At 41.5% G+C, this 25,897-nt stretch overlaps 1 protein-coding gene and 1 pseudogene across 1 annotated transcript in view; one reads left to right on the forward strand and one right to left on the reverse strand.

Moving 5' to 3' along the window:
• LOC136330160 (zinc finger protein 615-like) overlaps window positions 1-25,897 on the reverse strand; it is a 60,811-nt gene that overhangs the window by 12,641 nt on the left and 22,273 nt on the right. The window lies entirely within an intron of this gene.
• LOC136328861 (PHD finger protein 14-like) lies at window positions 7,118-12,001 on the forward strand (annotated as a pseudogene).

The following is a 25,897-nucleotide window of genomic DNA, read 5'->3' on the forward strand; positions in this document are numbered from 1 at the left end:
AGTCAGACTGTCAATATCCACAGTAGAGATCTTTGAGGGATAAATAAAACTCAAATATTCAAGCAAGGCATAGTAGATGGCCCTTGTGTTTATGAGAAATGAGATCAGTTTATCTGCTACTTGGAAGAAATACCTTAGGCTTGTGAATGATGTCCTTGGGCCTTCAGTAGCAATTCCCAGCATGCTGGGCAAGGTCAGGTCACAGGTAGCTGAAGCAGGGCTAGAAGAGACTGAACCCTCCCTCCATGGAGCAAGGGGGCAGCTTACCTTCTCATGTCCCTCTTTCCATAGCAAGGATGTGTCCCTTGATGGGGCTGGGAAGCCTGGCAGGCTTCAGTTCAATGACCTGTCTTTCCACTCTGGAGCAGGGTCCTGATGGTATTCTATGAAGCCCTTTAGGGTGCTGGAGCCTTTAAGAGCGTATGCCAAAAGCTGGTATTTCCTGACTTCTTTTGGGCCTTATTTGCCTTTTCTGTTACTCACTTGGCCATTATAGACCTTAAAAGCCATGCTCAGAAGATCTCACTGAAAGGCTTGACTAAGAGAGCAAAATTGGGAATCCAGTGTCTAAAGAAGCCTATTAGACCAAGGAAAGAAATTATTTGATTTGTGGTAGTAGGTGGTTAGAGACTGTGGAGGATCTGAGTTTGATCTAGGGTGAGACATCAGGTGGTGGGGGTTAAGATGATGCCCAGGTAGACTCCGGACTGAGAATGAAGTTGAGCCTTAGCAGAGAAGACACGATATCCCTTCATGGTGAGGAAGTTAAGAAGGGTGGCGGTGTGTCTCCTTGAGGCAGGCAGGGAGTGGCTGCAGAGGAGTAGGTTATTTACATATTGTAAGAGAGTATTAGTTTTGAGATTGCACGCTGCTAAATCCTGAGCTAGTGCTTGCCGAAACAGGTGTGGGCTGTTTTTGATTCCCTGGGGTAAAATAGTCCATGTAAGTTGTTGGGCTGCATTAGTGTCCGGGTCAGTTTAATAACAGTAAACAGAAAGTAAGAGTCAGGGTGTAGAGGAATGGCAAAGAAGGCATTCCTGAGGTTCAGGACTGTGAAGTGAGTGGTGTTTGAGGGAATGCATGACAGCAACCTGTAGAGATTAGGGACTACTGGATGGAGGGGAACTATCGCCTCATTGATTAGGAGTAAGTCTTGTACGAGGTGATAAGCCCCAGAAGGTTTTTGAACAGGAAGGATGGGGGTATTGCAGGGAGAGTCTGTGGGGATGAGTAAACCTGGTTTAAAAGGTGAGTAATTATTGGTTTAAGGCCTTAGAAACAGACACAGTTACACATTAAACAAAGACTTCAGATACACATTATGAATTAAGGAATTTAAATGAGCATGCTTTATTTGTTTCAAATCAAATTATACTAGAGGTATTTTCTGACAAAGAGACAAAACAGATTACTCACACTGCTCAATAGACAACTTTGTGGGGGGTTTTTTCAAGTTAGCAGGGAGTTGTCAGCATAGAGGGGAAGAAGAGAGAAAACAGATGGATGGACAGTGTGAGCATCTAGATAGAAAAGAAGGAGGGTCAGAATCTGCAGGAGGAGGAGGAGAAGGAGATTAAGTTGGTGGTGGCCCCACATGGTCAGAGTAGTCAAAAAGAATTAGAGTCTGAAGAGAGGGGAGAGGACGAGGGGTAGTGGAAGGCACAGTCAGTCTCTGAGGAGGGATAAGGATGGGTCAAAGAAGAAAAAGAGACAGCTGAGGCCAGTGGGGGAATGAGTCAAAGAAGAAAATGAGACAGAGCTGTCCATCTGTAAGGAGGGAGGAGGTGTTTAAGAACACTGTGGAGAAGGGAGGGGCCCCCGACCAGCAGGGGAGGAGAAAGAGAGTGTGGTATATGCAGGTGAATGAGAAACAGGTTTCTTTGAAGGGAGGGGGCTCTTGGAGGAAAGAGACTTGAGTGGAAGAGATTTGAAGAGGGACCAAAGAGTGGTCCTGAGAGAGGAGTGCCCCCGGGGGTCAGGCAGGAGGGGGAGAGAGTTGGGAGTCCACGCAGAAGATTAGGAGTGGAGGTTTTAGGTGAGGTTTCTTTGGCCAAAAATGGCCTGCATGTAGAAAAAATGGCACAGAAATTAAGGACAGGAGAGAAGGGAGAAGAAAAGCCTGCACGTAAGGAATCTCTGATGTCCTCCCCATCCAGTGGCAAAAGTTGTCAAGGTCTTGCAGACTATTGTAATCAAATGTCCCGTTTTCAGGCCAATGGGAGTCATTGTCTAGTTTATATTGTGGCCAGGCAGTATGGCAAAAGAAAATGAGTAGAAGACAGCCCAATGGGGTTTGGTCAGACGGCTTTGACTCTGAGGAGCCCAATGGGGAGATTAGTGATCTAGAGAGGGCGTCCCCACCTCTAATTGCAATCTCAAAGGAGAAAGCTCTCCTGGGAATGTGGAGTCATCCTACTTAGGGGTTGTCACCGCCCAAGAAGGAGCTCAAAGAGAATGTGGAGGGATTTGGCTAAGCACTTAGACTTTTGGAATGTGCTGTCCCTGGGACAGAAAAATGGCAAATCCCTCAAAATATGAGGCTGACCAGAGAAAACCATCTGACGATGGATTAGGGACTTATGGGTCGAATTAAAGCCAACCAGGAGAGGGAAGGGAGAAACTCCTTACCTTTCTGGTCCAGCAGAGGTTCAGGGTAGGGACAGATCTCCGGCCAATCGACCTACAATTACACGTCCAAACAGAATCAGGGAGTAAGCCCGGGACCAGCTGCCACTGCCCATTGCTTCCCTGGTTGTAAGCTTAAACGGCAAAGAGGGATCGTCCAGGCAGTTAGTACCCTGTTTTGGGTTTCAACACCAAATGTTGGAATCCATGGGAGTTTGAAAAGACCAGAGTAACAAACTTTATTGAAAGGAAGAAAGGAACCCTGCCGGGCACTTCTCCAGGGGAGAAGGGCACCAGTTACAGACTAAGGACAAATTATATAGGGTTTGGGAGAGCCTGAGGGGATACTGAGGCAAAAGTCCTGGTATGTTCCCTTTTACGGTTTTAGGATTTCAGCTTTCTGGAATGCTCCTTCTTGGGGCAGGTTGATCAGCTTTCTGGAATTCCTCTGTCTCAGGGGTGATAGTCCACTAAGGGTGAGGTCTGACAGATAAGCAGAACATGAAGAGGGCAGTTTGGAATTCACGTATCTATAAAAAAAAAATACAGCATAAAAAGTCTCAACACAAGTAATCTGTTGTAACCAAACTCTTACACAAAACGAACCAGAATATCCTAAAGTTACTGCTGAGAAAGAAAAACAATGCTCATTAGTATGTTTCAATTCACTGCCTTGTAACAGTCTGAAATTCCTTTCCTCCATTGACCCATGGGTTGCAATGAATCAGGTTTTATCCCGGAATGCTGAAGTTACTGGCTTGAAAACCTGGACTTGCCTGGTCAAGGCACAAGTGAGAAGCAACTACTATAAGTTGATGCTTCCCTCTCTTCACCACCACCACCCTTTCTCTCTCTATGTCCTCTCTTTAAAATCAATGTACAAAATCTTGAAAAGAAAAAGAAATTATTAAAAGCCTGCCATTCTTTGCACCTAACAACACAGCCTTGAAATGTGTCATGAAACTGGACCACAAAACGAGAAGAAATAAACAGACCCAGACTAATATTACAACACTGCAGCATACCTCCCCCAGTAACTGACAGACACACAGGCCATCAAGAAACAAAACAGAGCCTGACCAGGAGGTGGCGTAGTGGATAGAGCATTGGACTGGGATGCGGAAGGACCCAGGTTCGAGACCCCGAGGTCGTCAGCTTGAGTGCAGACTCATCTGGTTTGAGCAAAGCTCACCAGCTTGGCTCCAGCAAGGAGTTGCTCGGTATGCTGGAGGCCCACGGTCAAGGCACCTATGAGAAAGCAATCAATGAACAACTAAGGTGTTGCAACGCGCAATGAAAAACTAATGATTGATGCTTCTCATCTCTCTCCATTCCTGTCTGTCCCTGTCTATCCCTCTCTCTGACTCACTCTGTCTCTGTAAAAAATAAATAAATAAATAAATAAAAGTAAGGCACTGAAAAGCAAAAAAAAAGAAAGAAACAAAACAGAGTATGTAAACTACCATTTTAAACACCAAAAGAAATATTTCATATTGAGCAAAAAATGTTGAGCCTTGGCTGGTTAGCTGGTTAGTGTCACCCAGAAATGTCAATGATGCAGATTTCATCCCCAGTCAGGGCAGATACAAGAATCTACCAATGAATGCATTAATAATTGGAAAAACAAATCAATATTTCTTCCTGTCTTTTGCTCCCATCCTCTTTGTCTAAAATCAATAAACAAATTTAATTTTTTTTCTGTTTAGAATCCGAGACAAAAAAAGGGACAGAAACACAGGAAGGGAGAGAGATGAGAAGCATCAATTCTTCACTTAGGCTCTTTAGCTGTTCTGTGATTTCTGTGTCATATATGTCTTCACCATAAGAACTACAGCAGACTTAGTGGCCCCTTGCTTAAGCCAGTGACCTTGGGCTCAAGCTGGTGACCACGGGGTTTTGAACATGGGTCCTATGCATCCCAGTGCAATGCACTATCCTCTGCACCCATGCCTGGTCAGTCCGATTTGTTAAAAATTTAAGACTATTTTTTTTATAAAGTTGAGAGAAATTTTAACACACTTAAATACTACATGGAGAGTTTGACTGTGGAAATGACTATCAGAAGTCCATGCATTTTAAAATGTCTTGTTTCCCAAATGTATATATACACCCAATAAAATTCCATTCATAATCCTAAACTAACAGCTATATACAGCTTTAATAACAAAATGGAAATATATGCTCTATCAGTTATGAGACTTAAAGTTAGTTTAATTATAACAGCAAAATAATAGTACTATAGACAAATAAGCCACAAGAGCAAAATACAGTGACTATGAGCATATTCATGCACAGAGAGACCTGATGGCACAGGAAGTTCTGCAGAGAAGAGGGTAAGAATGGCTTTTGAAGCCTGACCAAGTGATGGTGCAGTGGATAGAGTAGCTACAACAGACAGGGGTTGTAGTGTTAGCTCCAGGCACTGGGGGCTGCTGCCCTGGGCATCTGCTGACAGGGGGTTGGTGCATCTAGTGTGCTCAGACTAGCACATCCTAGCCTAAGGCCTTGGTCAGTGGCTTTCTGAAAAACAACAGCAGTATGAGGTATTGAGGAATAACAGGAGGAAGCAGATTTTTTCCTATGGGAATGTACAGGTTTTTAGTAGTACAAGGTCAAATGTGTCTTAACATTGCAGCCTCTTTTTTCTCTTTTTCTCTAGGTGTGTAGATAAATGCTCATCTCAATCTTCTCTAACTACTTTCTGCTTATCTGGGATCTTAGAGTAGTCCCTTTTTTACCTCTGTTTACTTTCTCCATCCTTTCTCTTTTTGTTTTTCCCCTGCACAAAACTTCTGCACCTTACACAAATCTTCCTAACAATTCAGAAATAACTAGCTTCTAGAACAACTTTGTTTCTTTCTTTTCCTTCAAAAAGTACCTCTGTACCTGTTAGGTTGGGGTCTAGGGCCGCTTGCCAAAAATCTTCTGCCAGCCAGGTTCAAGTGATCTGGCAACACGGCAGTTCCTTAACTCTCCACCTGAGCAAAAATGACTGATAGTCCACCTCCCCTCTCCACCCACATCCATGTCCCTGGTGGGGCAATTTCCTCATTAATTATCCCACCCCCGCCTCAAAATTCTCCACCAAAATTAATCTCACTAGACTTGTTCACTAAACCTGTAAAAGCTTAAAAGCCTGGGCACTCAATCCTGATGCCATTTTTTACTCAGCCCATCTGTTTGCAGATGCATCAATAAATTTCTTATAAACCTCATGAGGCCTGACCTGTGGTTATACTGTGGATAGAGCATCAACATGAAATGCTCAGGGTGCTGGTTTGAAGCCCCAGGCTTGGCCAGTCAAGGCAATATAAGGAGCAACTACAAGTTGATGCTTCCTGCTCCTCCCGCTGTCTTTCCTCTCTCTCTCTCTCTCTCTCTCCCCTATATCTCTAAGATAAATAAATAAAATCTTTTTTTTTTCTTTTTACAGAAACAGAGAGAGTCAGAGAGAGGGATAGATAGGGACAGACAGGAACAAAGAGAGATGAGAAGCATCAATCATTAGTTTTTCGTTGTGACACCTTAGTTTTCATTGATTGCTTTCTCATATGTGCCTTGACCGCGAGCCTTCAGCAGACCGAGTAACCCCTTGCTCTAGACAGCAACCTTGGGTCCAAGCTGGTGAGCTTTGCTCAAGCCAGATGAGCCCACGCTCAAGCCAGATGAGCCCGCACTCAAGCTGACGACCTCGGGGTCTCAAACATGGGTCTTCTTCATCCCAGTCCGATGCTCTATCCACTGCACCACTGCCTAGTCAGGTGATAAATAAATAAAATCTTGAAAAAAAAATGCCTGACCAGGCAGTCGCACAGTGGATAGAGCATCAGTCTGTAATGCTGAGAACCCAGGTTCCAAACTTTGAGGTCACTGCCTTGAGCATGGGATCATAAACATCAACCCAGGTTTGCTAGGGGGAAAAAACGCTTCTCCAGCAAACATTAGCCATACTGTGGCCCCTCCTACAGAAAGGCAATCCGCAATTTACAATCTGCCACCCTGAAGACAAACAACACAGCCTTACAAAGGCTACTACCCAGGCCAATGCAAAATATAAGCAAGCAAACTTAAAAAACATTTGTTAAAGCTTATTTGCCCAACAGGACCCAAACCACAGGTAATCACCTGCTTCCTTTGGAATAACGTGGGAGCTCCTTCCACACTTCTCCCACCACCATAATTCCAGGGGTCCACACTGCACCACTTTTGCTCTGTTTTGTCAGCTACTCTGAGATGCGAGAGACAAACCTCCCATGACACAAAACATTTCGGAAAATTTGAAAGGACACGAGGACACACACTTGACTCTCTGTAGCTCAAGAGGAACGTAAACTCTCCACTTCCTCGAAATTATTTGGCACCTGAAAGCGTCATCCAGGTATAATGTTCCGCTACGGCTCTGAACCATTCAAAGAAACACAGGCGATTCCCGCACACCCAGGAAGGTGATACATCAGTGACCACTAACACCTGGTGATGCTTGGGGGCCGCCATGTTGGGAAACCTTAAGCCATATACATACAGTATAAGGAAAGCAGCAATGTTGGAGCCTGTATCCTGGGGTGGTGGAAGTTAGAAGGGTTCTCAAATTGTCTGATTTCTTGGAACTATTGTAGTAAGGTGTTGTGGACCATAAATGGCAAAAAGCCATTGTAGATTCGAGGCTTAACAAAAGGCTAAGTTCTCTCCCCTCCATCTCCATATTTGGCTGTGATGCTGAGTATTTGCACCCACTCTACTTGCTTCCTTGGGTTGCTGGAAGCAATATACATGCCCTTCCTCTGACTCTTTGTTTTCAGATGTTGGTAGATTTCACTAATGCATCCTGTTTTATGCCTTGGGAGAGTTCCTGTCTTAGCCTTGGATGTGCAACTTTGTATCAGGGTCCTTGATTTGCATATGGCTATATAATAAAGCGAACTGGGACTATGGGGCACTTGGATACTGCCAGGCATTTTGAAGAGTCCTCCTGGTCCCATTGTTTTTGTTTTGATAAGTGTGTTTCCTTAATTCCGCACCATTATTAGGAGCCGCACTGGTCCACGCACGGCAAGTGAGGCCCAAACAGGGACTTGAGTACGGGGAAACTAAAACTGAAGGAAGGTGACAGAACTCCCCAAAGTGAAGTGCGCACAGTGAGTAAAGAAAGTTTTGGGGGAAAGTGTAGTTGGGAGTAAAAGATTATGGGACAAGCCTGACCTGTGGTGGCACAGTGGATCAAGCATTGACCTGGAACCATGAGGTCACCAGTTCGGAACCCTGGGCTTGCCCGGTCAGGGCACATGTGGGAGTTGATGCTTCCTGCTCTTCCGCCCTTCCCTCTCTCTATCTTTCTCTGTCTCTCTCTAAAATGAATAAATAAAAATAATTTTTAAAAAAGATTATGGGATAGGGCCAAAAATAAGAGACCTTTATGTAGAAATGTTTCCCTATGAAAACAAATTGTTGTCTGAAGAGTATCAGAGTGAGCTGGAAACAGAGGTATGTGAATACAAGGATAACTTGGAGTCTGAGGATGACAGGGGGGGATGAAAAATCCATGGCTATGGCTGCCTTAGCCCCGGGGTCTCCGCTGCCCTCAGCTCCTTCCTACATTCAACTCTCTGCTCCTCTGTTCCCTTATCGGGCTGATTGTGGAGTCTATAGCTCAAAATCTGGGAAATCCCCTCTCCAACAATCTATATACCAGGCTCAAAATGTAGGGGAAACAATAAATGATGGCTTTACCCATTTTCCAGTTGTAGAAAGACAGGATGATACAGGGAGACTAGTGCAAGAACATAAACCTGTACCTTTTAGAACTCTGAAAGAGCTTAAACTTGCTTGTGTTCAATATGGGCCTACTGCCCCTTTTACACTTCATTTATTAGATACTATTAGGGCAAAGGCTCTTCCCCCAAGTGGCTGGAAGGTGATTGCTTGTGCTTGTCTCTCCAGGGGTGATTATTTGCTGTGTAAGTTGGACTTTTTTGAGAATGGAAAGGAGACTCAGGCATTAGGAAGATTGCAGCTTTTCCTGTCATGGTCTAATTTTCTTTAATGTTTTGACTGTGGTCTTCTGAACTATCATTTTGTTTCTTTCTTGTTCTTTGCCTGGAGATTGAGGCAGGAGACCTGTGTTGGATCTGACTATAGAAAATATCCCAGCAGCTGCCGAGAGCAAATTTTCTTGGGGAGATTTTGTTTAGTCACATCCTTCAGTCCCTCTGTCTGAAAATGCCCTGACTAATATCAGGCAGACATCTTTCTAATCTGGATGTGCTCTGAAATCCCGGGTTTCTCTCTGGTTTGTCTGATTCATCTAATTCTTGTTTTTGTTTAGTCTTTGTTTAATGTTGTCAAAATATGTCTGTTTTTAAGGCCTGAATTAAGTTTTTTTTGCATGCAAAAATTGGAAATGCTGGTAGTGGGTGTTCCAGCTTTCATGGTGGGTGGTAGCGGAGCAACCAAAGTATAAAGAAGAAGATAGATTTAACTATAGTAAGTTGTTTTATAAGGATTTATTCTGCCAAACTGTGAAAATCCAACATAAAGTACTTGATTCTGAAGGGAGTAGTAATGGAAGTGAAGACTCTTCAAAGGACAGTGGAGAAGGCTCCTGTAGTGATTCTGAAGAAAACCTTTTAGAGAAAGAACTGAATAAACATATTAAAGTAAAAGAACAACTTAAAAATTCTACAGAGGAAGAAATACTGTCATCAGAAAAACAGTTAATTAAAATGGAAAAGAAGGAAGAAGAAGAAAATGGAGAAAGGCCTAGAAAGAAAAAGGAGAAAAAGAAGGACAAAGAAAAGGACAAAGAGAAGGAAAAAGAAAAAGAGAAGGAGAGAAAGAAAAAGCAACAGTGTCTGATAATGTGGCTGCTTCTGCTGCTGCCACCACACCAGCCACAAGTCCTCCTGTTGTTAACACATCTACTTCAGTCCCCACTACAACTACTACAGAGGAACAAGTCAGTGAGCCCAGAAAATGGAATCTTTGTCGAAATCTACCACTTTTGGATTTTGTATCCATGGAAGAACTGAATGACATGGATGACTATGACAGTGAAGATGGCAACAATTGGCGATCTACTGTAGTAAGGAGAAAGGGAAGATCTGCATCTCAGAAAGAAGGAAGTGATGGAGACAATGAGGATGATGAAGATGAGGGAGGTGGGAGTGATGAGGAGGAAAATTATGAAGGCAGTGATGAAGATCATAGCAGCCCTGCCAGTGAAGGAGGTTGCAAGAAGAAGAAGAGTAAAGTTCTTAGCAGAAACAGTGCTGATGATGAAGAACTGACCAATGATAGCCTGACACTATCTCAAAGCAAGAGCAATGAGGACTCGCTGATTCTTGAAAAGAGTCAAAACTGAAGTTCTCAAAAAAATGGACTATATTCTGATTTGCTGTGTTTGTCTTAGAGATAATAGTGAAGATGCTGATGAAATAATTCAGTGTGACAATTGTGGCATTACAGTCCATGAAGATTGTTATGGAGTTGATGGAGAGAGTGACTCTATTATGAGTTCAGCTTCTGAAAACTCCACTGAACCTTGGTTTTGTGATGCATGTAAATGTGGTGTTTCCCCCAGCTGTGAACTGTGTCCTAATCAGGATGGAATTTTCAAGGAGACAGATGCTGGAAGATGGGTTCACATTGTCTGTGCCCTGTATGTTCCTGGAGTAGCATTTGGAGATATTGACAAATTACGACCAGTAACACTAACCAAAATGAACTATTCCAAATATGGTGCCAAGGAGTGTAGCTTCTGTGAAGACCTTCATTTTGCTAGAACTGGAGTTTGCATTAGTTGTGATGCAGGTATGTGCAGAGCCTATTTCCACATGACTTGTGCCCAGAAGGAAGGCCTGCTTTCAGAGGCAGCAGCAGAAGAGGATATAGCAGATCCATTTTTTGCTTATTGTAAGCAACATGCAGATAGGTTTGACAGAAAGTGGAAGAGAAAAAACTACTTGGCTCTACAATCCTATTGTAAAATGTCTCTACAATAAAGAGAGAAGCAGCTCTCATCAGGAGCACAGGCGAGGATCAATGCCCGGCTCTAGCAGTATCATGCCAAAGCAGAACTAGCTCGGTCCACCAGGCCCCAGGACTGGGTTCCCAGGGAAAAGCTTCCCAGACCACTCACTAGCAGTGCTTCAGCCATTCGTAAACTGATGTGGAAAGCAGAACTAATGGGGATCAGTACAGATATCTTCCCAGTGGACAATTCTGATACTAGCTCTAGTGTGGATGGATGGAGAAAGCACAAGCAACCTGCTCTCACTGCTGATTTTGTGAATTATTATTTTGAGAGAAATATGCGCATGACTCAAATTCAGGAAAATATGGCTGAACAAAAGAATATAAAGGATAAATTAGAGAATGAATAAGAAAAGCTTCATGTGGAATACAATAAGCTGTGTGAGTCTTTAAAAGAACTACAAAACCTGAATGGGAAACTTCGAAGTGAAGGGCAAGGAATATGGGCCTTACTTGGCAGAATCACGGGGCAGAAGTTGAACATACCAGCAATTTTGAGAGCACCCAAGGAGCGAAAACCAAGTTAAAAAGAAGGAGGCACACAAAAGACATCTATTCTTCCTACTGTACTTTATAGTTGTGGGATTTGTAAGAACCATGATCAGCATCTTCTTTTGTTATGTGATACTTGTAAACTCCATTACCATCTTGGATGTTTGGACCCTCCTCTTATGAGGATGCCAAGAAAGACCAAAAACAGTTATTGGCAGTGTTCAGAATGTGACCAGGCTGGGAGCAGTGACATGAGGCAGACATGGCCATGGAAACCTTACTAGGTGGAACCAAACAACCGAGGAGGCAGATTAAGGAACCAGTGAAGTTTGTTCCAGAGGACATGCCTCCAGAGCCCAAGAAGATTCCAATAAGAAACACAAGAACCAGAGGCCGAAAACGAAGCTTCATTCCTGATGAAGAAAAACATGAGGAAAGAGTTTCTAGACAGAGGCAATCTGTGTTACAAAAGAAGCCTAAAGCTGAAGATTTACAAACTGAATGTGCAACTTGCAAAGGAACTGGAGACAATGAAAATTTCGTCAGGTGTGATGAATGCAGACTGTGCTACCATTTTGGCTGTTTGGATCCTCCTTTGAAAAAGTCTCCTAAGCAAACCGGTTATGGATGGATATGTCAGGAGTGTGATTCATCATCTTCTAAGGAAGATGAAAATGAAGCTGAAAGAAAAAATATATCTCAGGAGCTCAGCATGGAACAGAAAAATCCAAAGAAATAAAGGATTTTCTGTAGTGTTTTGAAAAGTTTGCAACTTATGTAGTAGCAGATAAATTTCTAATTGTAAAATGTTAAATTGTAAAATCTTAAGCTGCAAAATGTTTTGAATAAAGTGGTTGAAAATGAAAAAATATTGGAAATGCTGGTTCTAATATTTAGAAAAGAAATGTTTTTAGAACTTGTAAGGAGAGCTCATTTAAATTTAAATAGAATAGAATGTAGATCCTTAAGACTTACTGATTTGGTTAGTGCATTGTGAGGTGTGTTCAGAGTTAGGAGCCAAATAGCAATTTAAATATTAGGATTAGTCAAAGTTATATGTTATACTTGTGTTTTTTGTGTGTGAATTGTCTTGTTATGTGTGAGGTTATACTTAGTTAGGCAAAACAAAGGAATTGAGCAAAAATAAGCAGGGCCCTAATAAGTCATTTCAAGAATTTGTCTCACGGCTAATTCAGGCAGTTAGAAGAATAGTATAAGGATGCTAATTATGCTTCTCAGGCCACATCCTGCAAAAGGGGTCCCAAGGAAATTGGTGATTTGGCTCCTCTGATTTTGCCAATTGGATTAAAAAAATAGGTCAGGAACGCCCTGAAATGGAACTAACAATACAAGGGTGTAAATTTAAAGAACTTGTAGATACTGGTGGAGCTGATGTATCTGTTATTGCTAAGCTGCATGGCCTCCTTCCTGGCAAACTCATGCAGCAGCCACAGAATTACAAGGTATAGGGCAGAGTAAACCCCCTCAACAAAGTTCTAGTTTTCTACATTGGGAAGATTAAGAAGGTCATTCTGGATTTTTTCAGCCTTATGTGCTCCCTGGATTACCAGTTAATTTGTGGGGTAGATATGTTTTGAAAAATATGGGAGCGTTGCTTGTCAGTCTTAATAGTTTAGTCAGTACTCAAATGCTTGATCAGGGATTTTTGCCCACTAAGGGGTTAGGATAAGAACAGTGGGGAATTCTCACCCCATAGAAGTGGCACCCAATACCAGAAGGCATGGATTAGGATATCAAAATTTAGCATAGGGGCCTTGGTAGCTCCTACTACCCCGATAATGCATTGTGCAAACCCAATTACTTGGAAATCAGATAATCCTGTATGGGTAGACCAATGGCCCCTTTCTCAGAAGAAACTTAAGGCAGCTGCTCAATTGGTACAAGAGCAGTTACAGCTTGGGCACATTGAACCATCTAATAGTCTATGGAATATGCCTATATTTGTCATTAAAAAGAAATCAGGAAACTGGAGGCTATTACAAGATTTGAGAGCAATAAATAAGACTATGGAAATTATGGGTCCTCTCCAGCTGGGACTCCCTTCTCCTACTGCCATTCCATGGAATTTTCACCTTGTAATTATTGACTTGAAGGATTGCTTTTTTACTATTCCTTAAGCCCTCATGATTGCAAGCGTTTTGCATTCAGTGTTCCTTCATTTAATTTCCAGGCTCCAATGGAGCAATATCAGTGGAGAGTTTTGCCTCAAGGTATGGCTAATAATCCCACCATGTGCCAAAAATACATTTCTCAAGATATCTCTCCAGTATGAAGGCAGCACCCTAAGATGTACATAATTCATTATATGGATAATATTCTTATTACTCATTCAGATAAAGACACTGTGTTGACCATTTTGCAACAACTAGAATATTCTTTGAAAGAATCAGGACTTTATATAGCTCCTGAGAAGGTACAGCAATCTTTACCTTTTTCTTATTTAGGACAAATTATTGAGGGACAATAAATTCATCCACAAAAATTAGAAATCAGAACAGATCATTTCCAAACTTTAAACAATTTCCAGAAATTATTAGGAGATATTAATTGGCTTAGACCTTCTTTCAAATTAACTACCAGCGAACTGAAACCACTTTTTGATAGTCTTAGAGGCTCAGCTGAACCAGTTTCTCCTTGGCTACTTACACCTGCAGGACAACAAGCTTTAGAGCTTGTAGAAAAGGCCTTACAACAAGCACAACTAAAACTAAAATGTATAAATCCTGAAGAATCAATTGCCTTACTAATTTGTTCCTTAAGTTACATTCCAACGGGACTATTGTGGCAAGCTTCAGGTCCTATTGAATTGATTCATTTAGCTGTTACTTCTAAAAAAAGTTTTATCTCCATATTTTGATCTTGTCGCCTCCTTGATTATCAAGGGGTATAGACGACCCTTAGAGCTTATATGTTTTGAGCCTCAAAATTATTGTTGTTTCTTTTTTCAAAGGATCAACAACAATGGCTCTGGGAAACTTCCACTAAATGGCAAATTGCTTTTGCAAATTTTACAGGCCAAATTGATTCTCACTATTTACTTATGGTTGTTTCCACTATAGAGACTGCTGTCTTAGGGACAACTGCTGATAAACTACTTTAGCAATTTCTCCTCCTTCAAAGACTTGTATGTCAACATAGAGCTCCATGATTTATAGGACATACTCTAGCTCACTCTATGCTCCCTGGAGCTTTAGCACAAGGGAATGCCCTTGTTGATCAAACTACCCAAAAGAAAATTATTGGAGCACCCATGACAGATCAAGCAATTCAGTCTCATACTATTCATCACAAGAATGCTGCAGCCCTACATAAATAGTTTCAACTTTCTTGGGAAGCAGCACAGCAGATTGGTAAATTCTGTCCAAGGTGTCCTATACTACAATCTGTCCTTCATTTGGAGATAACCCTCAAGGATTCCTACCAGGACAACTTTGGCAAATGGATATTACTCATATACCTTCATTTGTTAAACAGTCCTATGTCCACATTACAGTGGATACTTATTCTGGATTTATAGTAGCCTCTGCTAGGACAGGAGAGGCTGCTATGCATGTTATAGCTCATTGTCTATGCATTTTCTATTATTGAACTTCCTGATGTGGTTAAAACTGACAATGCTCCTGAATATGTAGCAAAAGTATTTACTGTATTTTGTCAAACCTTTCGAATTACGGGTATTTCTTAAAATCTTTAAAGTCAAGGTATTATTAAAGTGTACCCAGCAAATATTTAAGGTCAATTTTTAAAAAATATATAAAAGGGGGAGTCATATCCTGGAATTTCTGCAAATCTACCTTATCTTTAAAAAAAAAATTTTTTTTTTGAATGCTGATGAACAGGAGATGCCAAATCTTTTTCTCCTGCAAACTTTTACCCTCTTTTATTTGATCCAGCTAATAACACTGTTTTGTCTTTTTCCAAATAGCTCCAGATATATGGAAAAGGTTTATATAGGCGGATGGGGATCCTCAAACCCCTCAGCGAGATCTTCTGAGCATGGCTTTTAAGGTACCAAGAGGCAGAAAAAGCCCAAAAGAGATCAGGTAAAATACTAGCTCTTGGCATATGCCCTCAAAGGCTCCAATGCTCCAACTGGAACTCCATCAGGGCCCTGCTTCAATAGTGGAAAGGATGATCATTTAAGCCAAAGCCTGCCAGGCTTACCTGCTTTTGCTGTGAGGAAGAAGGGACACTGGAAGGTAGGCTTCCCCCTTGCTCCTCTAAGGGAGTGTTCAGTCTCTTCCAGCCCTGCTCCAGCCACCTGTGACCTAACCTTGCCCAGAATACTGGGATTTGCCACTGAAGGCTAAAAGGTGCCCAGGGCCGTCGGCCCCTTCTACGACACTGTGGACGAGCCTGGGGTATTTCTTCCAAGTAGCTGGTAGATTGGTCTCATTTACACAAGGGCCACTTGCCTGAATATTCAGGTTTTTTATTCTTCCCTCAAAGATCTCTGTTGTGGGTGTTGATAGTCCTGTTTTCTGCTGCTTTGTTTTATAGTCTTTCCTTTATTCCTCCTGCCTCAATGCCCCACTCGTATTTTAGGATAGGACCTACTCCTAATTTAGAGCTCCTTTTTTCCTTTTTTGCCAACTTACAAATTTACCTCTGCCACCCAGCTTAGTGTATCCCAAGGTTCTCCTTACCACCCCATGGCTGTAAAGCTCCAGTATAGGGCCCCCTGGGTTCATCTTTCCAGTTTAAAGAAAACGAAAGCTCCGTCTTCATGCATGCTGCAGATGGCTTTTCCAGTCTACCTGGGTCATTGCCAGCTGGGAGCAGCGGTCAGTGGGACTTTGATGCTAACTGCAGAGTGTGGAAGTGTGACAGCAATTCCAGTGTCATGTGGACTTTTCCTGAATTTCCTTCCTGGATTCCTGCTCCTGTGACAGCTTTTAAAGGACTGAACTGGGGTTGGGTTGCATTTGCAGAGATTTGGAATGGTGTTGGTGCCAATTTGAACTTGGTGAACATGTTAAGGACACTACTCTTTTATGGATTCTTGTTGTATTGGCCAAGAGTTTGCTTAAAGGCTTTAATCACTGTAATGTATTAGAATGTTTGTTTGGGTATCTGTTAGCATTGACTATACTAATTTTGTGTTTGTTCTGTATTTTTTCAGTCTGCCTCCAAATTAGAATCAGTGAAATTAGGAAATCAGATGAGTACAAATCTCAGCACACAAATTAAAAATTAAAAAAAGGGGGGATATGTTGTGGACTGGACCATAAATGGCAAAAAGCCATTGTAGATTCGAGGCTTAACAAAAGGCTAAGTTCTCTCCCCTCCATCTCCATATTTGGCTGTGATGCTGAGTATTTGTACCCACTCCACTTGCTTCCTTGGGTTGCTGGAAGCAATATACATGCCCTTCCTCTGACTCTTTGTTTTCAGATGTTGGTAGATTTCACTAATGCATCCTGTTTTATGCCTTGGGAGAGTTCCTGTCTTAGCCTTGGATGTGCAACTTTGTATCAGGGTCCTTGATTTGCATATGGCTATATAATAAAGCGAACTGGGACTATGGGGCACTCCGATACTGCCAGGCATTTTGAAGAGTCCTCCCAGTCCCATTGTTTTTGTTTTGATAAGTGTGTTTCCTTAATTCCACACCATTATTAGGAGCCGCACTGGTCCGCGGCAGTAAGGTACCAAAAAGCTGCAAAATTAATATTGATATTCTAGGAGGAAAAGTCAGGCTTTCCTGCCCCATCCTTCTTTTGGGGAGGGGAGGGAGAAGAATGTAGAAGTTTCTAGCTTGCAAGAACAATGGGTCATTTAGTTCTAAATCTAAAATAAAGGTTAACCGAGAAACTTCTCTTACAATGGGAGACAGAATTTACATACCACCTTACAGTGATTGAGGTTCCACCCCCTTCCTGGAATCCTGAGAGTAACATACCCCTAGGCAAAGGAGGGAAGATGAACCCTAAAAGATTTGTAAACATCTTTGATTGTGTTACCTTGAAAGTCTTAATGTTTCTGTGTATCCCCTGAACAAATGTTGTGAGCTTATGCCATGATGTCATGCTCTCCCCCACCTGTGTGTGATCAAGGATATATAAACAGCCCCTGAAATGTATTTTGGCGCACATGATTTGGGTCTGCAAATGCCCCATGTCAGCCATATGTGGCTGGCATATTTAATAAATCTCCTCCTTTAATAAAACTCTTCAAAATTCATTTGGACTTGGTGTCTCTATGTGAACCTGTGGAATTGAGGTACAGGTACTTTACAACACTATGACTCTTCTGGAAAGCAAGTGTATTTTTCAGAAACTGGAGCTTCCAAACCAAAATAAGAATTGAGCCAAATTGTGTTGGGGGTTAAGCAAAAATATCATATGGTCACAGCAGTTTTTATAAATTTGTATTTTAAAAAAAAGAGGTGTTTTAAAAATTTTAGAAATGGTCAAGAGTTCGGGTGTGGATGTAACAGCAGAGAGTGATACTCTACGGGGAAGAGGTCATACGTCCTGTAAAGGAACACCAACCAAAAACTGCTAGTGAAAATGTTCTTAAAATTTTCAAGACCAGAAAAAGATTTGGAGAAATGGGTTCTGAGTGAGGCTGGCCATCACCCACCAGAGAGGAAGAGTGGCCTAGATGATCTAACATTGTCGTTGGGACTGGAACTCAGGGAAAGGCCACTAAAAGTGAGGCCAGTAAAATGAGGCACCATTTCTCTGCAGCAATGAGAAAGGCACCACCAGAATGGGAATCCAAATATATTACCGTCAATTACTTTTTCACCAAGGTCCGAAAATAAGCCAATGGGATAAGTCTTTCATCAAAAGATGCTGGAATAATTGTATACCTAGTGGCAGGGAAATAAAATAAGAATCTTAATTCTAGCCATAAAAAAATTAAGTCAGAATAGATCATAGTTTTAAATATAAGATGTAAAAGTATGAAACTCATAAAAGCATATGGGAGACAATCTTCCTGAACCCAAATTAGCCAAAGTTCTGAGAGAAGACAATAAAGGATGAATCATAAAAGAAAAAGATAATTGGATTTAATTAAATTTAACTGTTTGTATTTTAAGCACAACATTTAAGAAAACTCAGAGACTGGGAGAAAATATTTCCACATTATATATATACCTGATAAAGAATTGTATTTAAAATATTAAATTTTCCATAAATAACATAAAAAAACAATCATTCAATTACTTTATTTATGTAGTCATGAAATTTTCTAAAACATGGATTGTGGAGCCTGACCTGTGGTGGCACAGTAGAGAAATCATGGACCTGGAGTACTGATGTCGCTGGTTCCAACCCTGGGCTTGCCTGGTGAAGGCACATAGGGAACAACTACTACAGGCCAATGGTTCCTGTTTTTCCCCCACTCTCATTCTCTCTCCTCTAATGAATTAGAAAATAAAATATTTTTCTCTTAATAAATATAAAATCTGGTTTGTGGTGACATCACAACTCAACTTACTAAATGTCAGCACTCCCTGTCTGGATAGCATGGTTGGTTAGAGTGTAGTCCAGAAGCACTGAGCTGGCCAGCACATAGAAGAAAGGTACCAACAAATCATGGAAGAAACTAAGAATTTGGATAATGAGCTCTGGGTAGGTAGCTCAGATGGTTAGTGTCATCCTAAGAGATCAAGGCTGTGAGTTTGATTCCCTGATAAGAATAATTTAAAGGCCTGACCAGGTGGTGGCACAGTGGATAGAGCGTCGGACTGGGATGCAGAAGACCCAGGTTCAAGACCTTGAGGTCACCAGTTTGAGCGCGGGCTCATCTGATTTTAGTGAAGCTCACCAATTCGGACCCAAGGTCACTGGCTTGAACAAGGGGTTATTCGGTCTGCTGAAGGCCCATGGTCAAGGCACATATGAGAAAGCAATCAATGAACAACTAAGGTATCACAACATAAAAACTTCTCATCTCTCTCCATTCCTGTCTGTCTGTCCCAATCTATCCCTCTTTCTTTGACTCTGTCTCTGAAAAAAAAATCTAAAGAGACACAAATTGATATTTCTCTCTTCCTCTCTCCCCATTGCTTCTCCAAAAACAATACATTTAAAAAGAGTTTATCAAACAGGACTGTAATTATGAGGGGATTATCTATAAACTGAACCATAATTGAATTTTTCTTATTTTTAAAATTTATTAATTTTAGGAATGACAAGAGAACATTGATGTGTTTTTCAAGACTACTTCACGTTTTTGGAAGAAAAAATATTGTATTTTTTTTAGAGTGGCAGTGTGATAAAGACAAGAACATCTAGATGCTCCTGCATGTCGCTGGAATGCGGGATTAAACCGGCAACCTCTGTGCTCTGGGAGGGGGCTCCAACCAACTGATATATCTAGCCATGACTTAATTTTTATTGAGTTTTAAAAGACAGAGGAATGGAGAGAGGGGGGAGGGGGAGGGAATCACTTGTTGGTACACTCAGTTGTGCATCATCTAGTTGCTTCCCCTCTGTGTCATGACCAGAAATAAAACCTACAACCTAGTTGTTTTAGGACAATGTTCTTAACTTACTCAGCAAACCATCCAGGGCCAAGGAATACTTTATTTAGAGAAAAACAGAGTTATAAGCAAGCCATCAAAGGAATGGACTTTAGAAAACAAGTTACAGAGGCAAAAGAAGGACCTTGGGGCTTAGGACCACAGAGAGAAATACACTCTGAGAGGAATAAGAATTAATTTCAGGAGTACTGATGAGGTATTTTGTTTATTAATCCATTTTTTTGTGTGTTGTACTAAGTTTGCCTCATTAAACAGTGGTCGTACATTTTGGAACAGACACCTCAGAATTGAAGTCTTTATCACACAATTAACTAGGGGTAGAAAATATCAAAATGTCTTATATCTGATCTTCTGATAAAGGTAATATTTGCTGGGGTTTTATACTGAAAATAACAAGAATAGTTTTGACCAAAAAGAACCAGTATACAGAGCCCACATCAAAAGATTTCCACACTTATATGTAGTATCAGTATTGATAGTTCTTGTGAAAGCATAAATGTGCAGCTATATGGAGAATACAGATCCCACAAAAAAACCTACACAAATCATATACACTCAGAGTGTACACAAGACCTCAAGCCTGTGAAGCCTCCATTGGCAGCACCCAGAGGCTGAACGCTAGTACAAACCACTTCCAATCCGGAGCTCTGTCCGTAAGTTTCTTGGAGGCTGCTGCTAGGAGTGTGTAGCCAGGTCTGTGGCTCATTTCTAAAATTTCAAATTCTGGCCTTAAAGTTTCTGATGGGTGTGATCAAAACACCTGCTATCACTGTCTCAGGTGAAAGCTAACAGAAATGTTCCAGGGGCTCCTCGATGCCTTCCAGTATTCTCGAGAGATGGTCACAAGCACAGAGGCACTACTTAAATTTCTACAATCTACAACATGTCCAAGACAAACTTTGCAGAAGATGCATTTTATCGAGAAAGGTACAAAGTCTTTGATTTTCAAAAAATTCCCTTTCCAAAGAATGATGCTGGGACACTTAGAGGATCATTAGCATGCATGAATAAATAAAGAAATTAATATAATCTAAACACATTCATCAAAAAATTTTTATTGATAAAACATTAGTATCTATCTACCTGACCTGTGGTAGCGCAGGAGATAAAGTGTAGACCTGGAATGGTGAGGTCACTGGTTCACAGCCCTGGGCTTGCCTGGTCAAGGCACATATGGGAGTTGATGTTCCCTGCTCCTCCCTCCTTCAAGTGCTCTCTCTCTCCTCTCTAAAGTAAATAAATTAAATCTAAAAAAAATAAAAATAAAAAGAATAGTATCCAGAACATAGAATTCCTAAAGGTTGATAATTTAAAAACATTGGGAGGTTATGAAAGGATGGGTATAAAAAGGGACAAATTTAAGGTGATGGAAAATGATATGACTGTGGGTGATGGGTATGCAACAAAATCAACAGTTTAAATACATAGAAATATTAACCTGAAACCTAGGCACTCTAATCAATGTCACTCTGTTATAGTTAATTTCCTAAATACAAATTTTAAATTATTATAAAAAGAAACCATGAAAATTCCTTGAACAGACACTCTTTCACAGATGAGATGGCAAATGAGCGTATGAAATTATGGTCTACAACTTTTCTTATTAGAAAAATATAGCATCAATATAGCACTGCAATGTGATTAATACAAGTACTCAGCTATTAGAATTCCTAAAACAAACAAAACATTTCCAGAAAATATGAAATGCTGATGATAACGTGGAGAAATAGGAACTCCTATTTTACAGAGAAACGGCAAAAATGATAAACATGTTGGAAAATAGGCAGATTCTACGATGCAAGATATTATACATGATTTCAAAGTTTTAGGAAATTTGTCTAAAAAACTATTATAGTAAAATGACCTCGCTAATGAGTAGAATTTAGAAAAATGGTTGTGTTTAGTTTTGTCCAAAAACCTGAATAGAAATATAAAAAAAGAGAACTGACATATAAGACAAAGAAACCTTTCCTATCTTACTGACACAGACTTTCATCATGGTGAACTACTCAGATGATGACATTGTGTCACGTGGATGTAGAAGACTGAATTTTTCAGAAGGGTTGATCTGACCCAAAGTGAGAACACATGGCAAGGAACAAGACCTCAAATCCTAGGAGACAAATTTTGAACAGGAAACTTAAGCCACCTGGATGTAAAAGAATGAGATGTTTTCAACATCGAAAATCTGATTTTCAAAATTCCCACTATGGGAATTTTGGGGCTATCTATGGTTCTCAAAATTTCAAGACTTTTAATTTTTCACACCTACACAAACCCTGCACTCCCCAGTGATCTGAAGTTCAATCTGAAAGTTAGCAGAGGAACACATATGCTGACATATGATTTAGATTAAATTAAATTTAAATTAAATTGCTAATCTAGACAAGCATTGTTCATGCTTCACACATTCAACTTTTCACTCAAAAAGCCTAGGAGAAATGATTGAGGCCCTTAGGCCTTGACCTTCAGGCATTCAGTTCTCAAACTCTTCAGAGTCAGGGTTAATCAAGTGACCCACACTAATGCTCAGACTCTTCAAAGACTAAATCCACATAAATCCCCAAATGAGGACATTCGCATGCATTCCTTCTTCACCAAACTCACAGGCCCTTCATTCAGGATCCAAACAGAATTCGGCTCACAAGACCTCGAGCCTCTGAAGCCTCCACTGGCAGCACCCAGAGGCTAAAAGCTAGTACAAACCCTTCCACTCTGGTGCTCTGTCCCCAAATTTCTTCGAGGCTGCTGCTAGGAAGAGTGTGTAGCCAGGTCTGTGGCTCACTTCTAAAATTTCAAATTCTGGCCTTAAACAAGTTCTATGACATTGTAGAATGTATTAAAGTTTCTGATGGGTGTGAGCAAAACACATGCTATCACTCTCTCATATGAAATCTAACAGAAATGTTCAGGGGCTCCTCGATGCCTTCCAGTATTCCCGAGAGATGGTCACAAGCACAGAGGCACTACTTAAATTTCTACAGAACACAATCTGTCCAAGGCCAACTTATCAGGAGATGCATTTCATCAATCACTTGAGGCAAAACAGAAAGTTGACAGTATCTTTTTCACATAGAAACAGCAAAGGAACAGTATGCATACGGTCTGATGTCTGTATTTCTCTAAAGAACCAAGACCTTAGGTATTAGGTTAAATTCAACTGAGGTCCACTTTTAAACCACCTACAGTGCAGTCCTCCTCCTTTTATCTTTACTCTCACACTACTGCCGCTCTCACAATAGTCCTGGTCACCCAGCGTGTGTGTTATTGGATGGGTGGATGCCTCAAATCAGATATTTTCCACACCGCTGGGTGCCCGGAAATGTAGCTCAATTATTACCCACTTGTGTCAAACCCCACAGACAAAGGCTCAGGGCCACACACTGCTTCCAACTCACTTCAGAAGCCAAACAAATGGAGGTTCCCTCAACTCATCTCAGGTTCACTTCATTCCCCAGAGCAGCTCACATCACAAAACAAAACAAAAAACAATAATCTTTCCACTTTCCTAACAGGTATTATAAAGGTTATAGGTGAACAGCCACATGAAGGAATACATAGCTCAAGGTCCAGGAGGGTCCCAAGCACAGACGCTTCTGTCCCCATGGAGTTAAGGTGCCTCAGCCTCCCACACTTGGATGTGCTCACCCACCTAGAAACTCTCTGAAGCCCCTCCTGTAAGAATGTTTTCTGGAGGCTTCAGGTAGGCACGATTTACTTACTCTTTTTCCAGACTCTTGCCCCTCTCTGGATGTGTCTGGTGGGGATGAAATTTCAAGTCACCTCAATATAACAACAGATGCTCGTAGTTCTGGTGTCACTTAGGCATTGAGAAGGGTGTCACAGAGAGCGCTATGAATGTATTTGGTGTATCTCACTAGGTCATATTGATAATCTGAAAGGGATACACAGTAAAAGAATATATTTTTCTAATTCTCTGTAAATTATAAAATTATAGATGAAAATAGAGCTGTGCTGCCAAGAGTTAGGGTTGGAAAAAAGGATTTGACCATGAATGGGGAGCATGAGGAAGTGTGTGATTCAGAAAAATAAAATCACCAATAGATATTTCTACTGTGGTTTTGGTTACAAGAACCTGTCGCAGAGACAAGAACTACTCTGAGAGCAGACGGAGTGCACCGAGGGCCCTGGGACACCGCCTCACCATCCCATATTCAGGATTCACATGAATGACCTCGACTCCTACTCGCTATGGGTCCTTCTGATAGAATGAGAAAATAGAATGAGAAACTCAGGGAGCAGATGGGAATGAAGTCAGGAGGGGAATTTTCTAAGAGCAGACAAAAGGGTAAGAAAAATAGCTCACTTTTAAGGTACTTACCAACTCTACTAAGTAGTCAGAATTGGTAATTCTATTCCTATTGTGTGCTCAGCACCTACTGATTTCAGCTCTTCTTAAAAGTGACACCACTGTGGCTTTTGCCACAGGGCACTGTACCTATTCTATGTTTCTAAGCATTGCATCTAGAAGAACCTACATATGTGATCATGTTTAGTTTTCTTTTTGTATGTGTGTGTGACAGAGAGAGAATGACAGAAAGACTGACAGAGACAGACAGGAAGGGAGATGAGAAGCATCAATTCTTTCTTGCAGCACCTTAGTTGTTCATACATTGCTTTCTCATATGTGCCTTGACCAGGGGCTACAGCAGAGTAAGTGACCCCTTTTGAAGCCAGTAGCCTTGAGCTCAAGCCAGGGATCTTGGGCTTTAAGCCAGCCACCATTGGGTCATGTCTATATTCCCATGCTCAAGCCAGTGACCCCATGTTCCAGCTGCTGAATCCGCTGTCCAGCCGGATTAGCTGGCATTCAGGTCAGTGACCTCAGGGATTTGAACCTGGTCCCTCTGCATTCCAGTCTGATGCTCCATTTAGTGCGCCACCGCCTGTCCAGGCTGTGTTCAAGTTTCTTAGAATCATTGAACAACCAAACAGAAATAAATGCATGTTAACATTAGAAATACAAATGTATTCTCTAGTTAACAGTACTGGAACCATTTCACTTTCCTCTATTTGATAATGAACTATGACTAATTAGGATTTTATTTAGAATACCTGCCTAAAAACCATTTAGGACATCTCTCAAAACTTTTATGCTTTGTGGTTCTAAACTTATTTTGTAATTAAAAGTTATAGGCCCTGCCTGCCCAGGTAGCTCAGTTGGACGTCTGGAAGGCAGAGTTTGCTCATTCTGTTCCCAATCAGGGGACACAGAGGAACAGATGGATGTTTCTATCGCATGCTCTCCTCTCCTTTTTCCTCTCTCTAAAATAAAAAAATAAATAATAGAAGTTATATGTTCTAGTTGGTGTGCTAAATAGATAAGAGTTGGCTGGATGTTGGAAGTGCCAGGTTCAATTCCCAGACAAAACATATGTGAGAAATGACCATCTGCTGCTCTTCCCTTCCTTTGCTCCTTCTCTCTCTCTTACAATTCCTAAGTCAAAAAGGTTTTATTTATACATTTCTGGAAAGGAGAGAACTGGGAAGAGCAGGAAGCATCAACTCCCATATTTACCTCGACTGGGTAAGCCCCAGGCTTTGAACCAGGGACATCAACATTCCAGAGAGACACTTTATCTACTGGGCCATCAGAGGTCATCCACTCTCTCTTCCCTTCTCACTGGCAGTGGTGTGATTGGTTCAAGCATCAGACCCCGGTGAAGATAGTTGGTTAATTGGAACATTAACCCCAGAAGGGGTTTGCTGGGTGGATCCCGATGGGGGTGCATGTGGGAGTCTATTTCCCCTTCTCTCGCTTAAAAAAGTAAAAATAAATAAAAGTTATTTAGAATTTTTTTTATTTTTCTGAAGCTGGAAACGGGGAGAGACAGTCAGACAGACTCCAGCATGCGCCCCACCAGGATCCACCCGGCATGCCCACCAGGGGCGACGCTCTGCCCACCAGGGGGCGTCGCTCTGCCATGACCAGAGCCACTCTAGCGCCTGGGGCAGAGGCCAAGGAGCCATCCCCAGCGCTCGGGTCATCTTTGCTCCAATGGAGCCTTGGCTGCGGAAGGGGAAGAGAGAGACAGAGAGGAAGGAGGGGGTGGGGGTGGAGAAGCAAATGGGCGCTTCTCCTATGTGCCCTGGCCAGGAATCAAACCCAGGTCCCCCGCACGCCAGGCCGACGCTCTACCGCTGAGCCAACCGGCCAGGGCCCTAGAAATATTTCTTAAAAGGTTTTATTGATTTAAAAAAAAGAAGAAACAC

This window comes from Saccopteryx bilineata, chromosome 3, assembly GCF_036850765.1.
Source record: "Saccopteryx bilineata isolate mSacBil1 chromosome 3, mSacBil1_pri_phased_curated, whole genome shotgun sequence".
Classification (NCBI taxonomy): Eukaryota; Metazoa; Chordata; class Mammalia; order Chiroptera; family Emballonuridae; genus Saccopteryx; species Saccopteryx bilineata.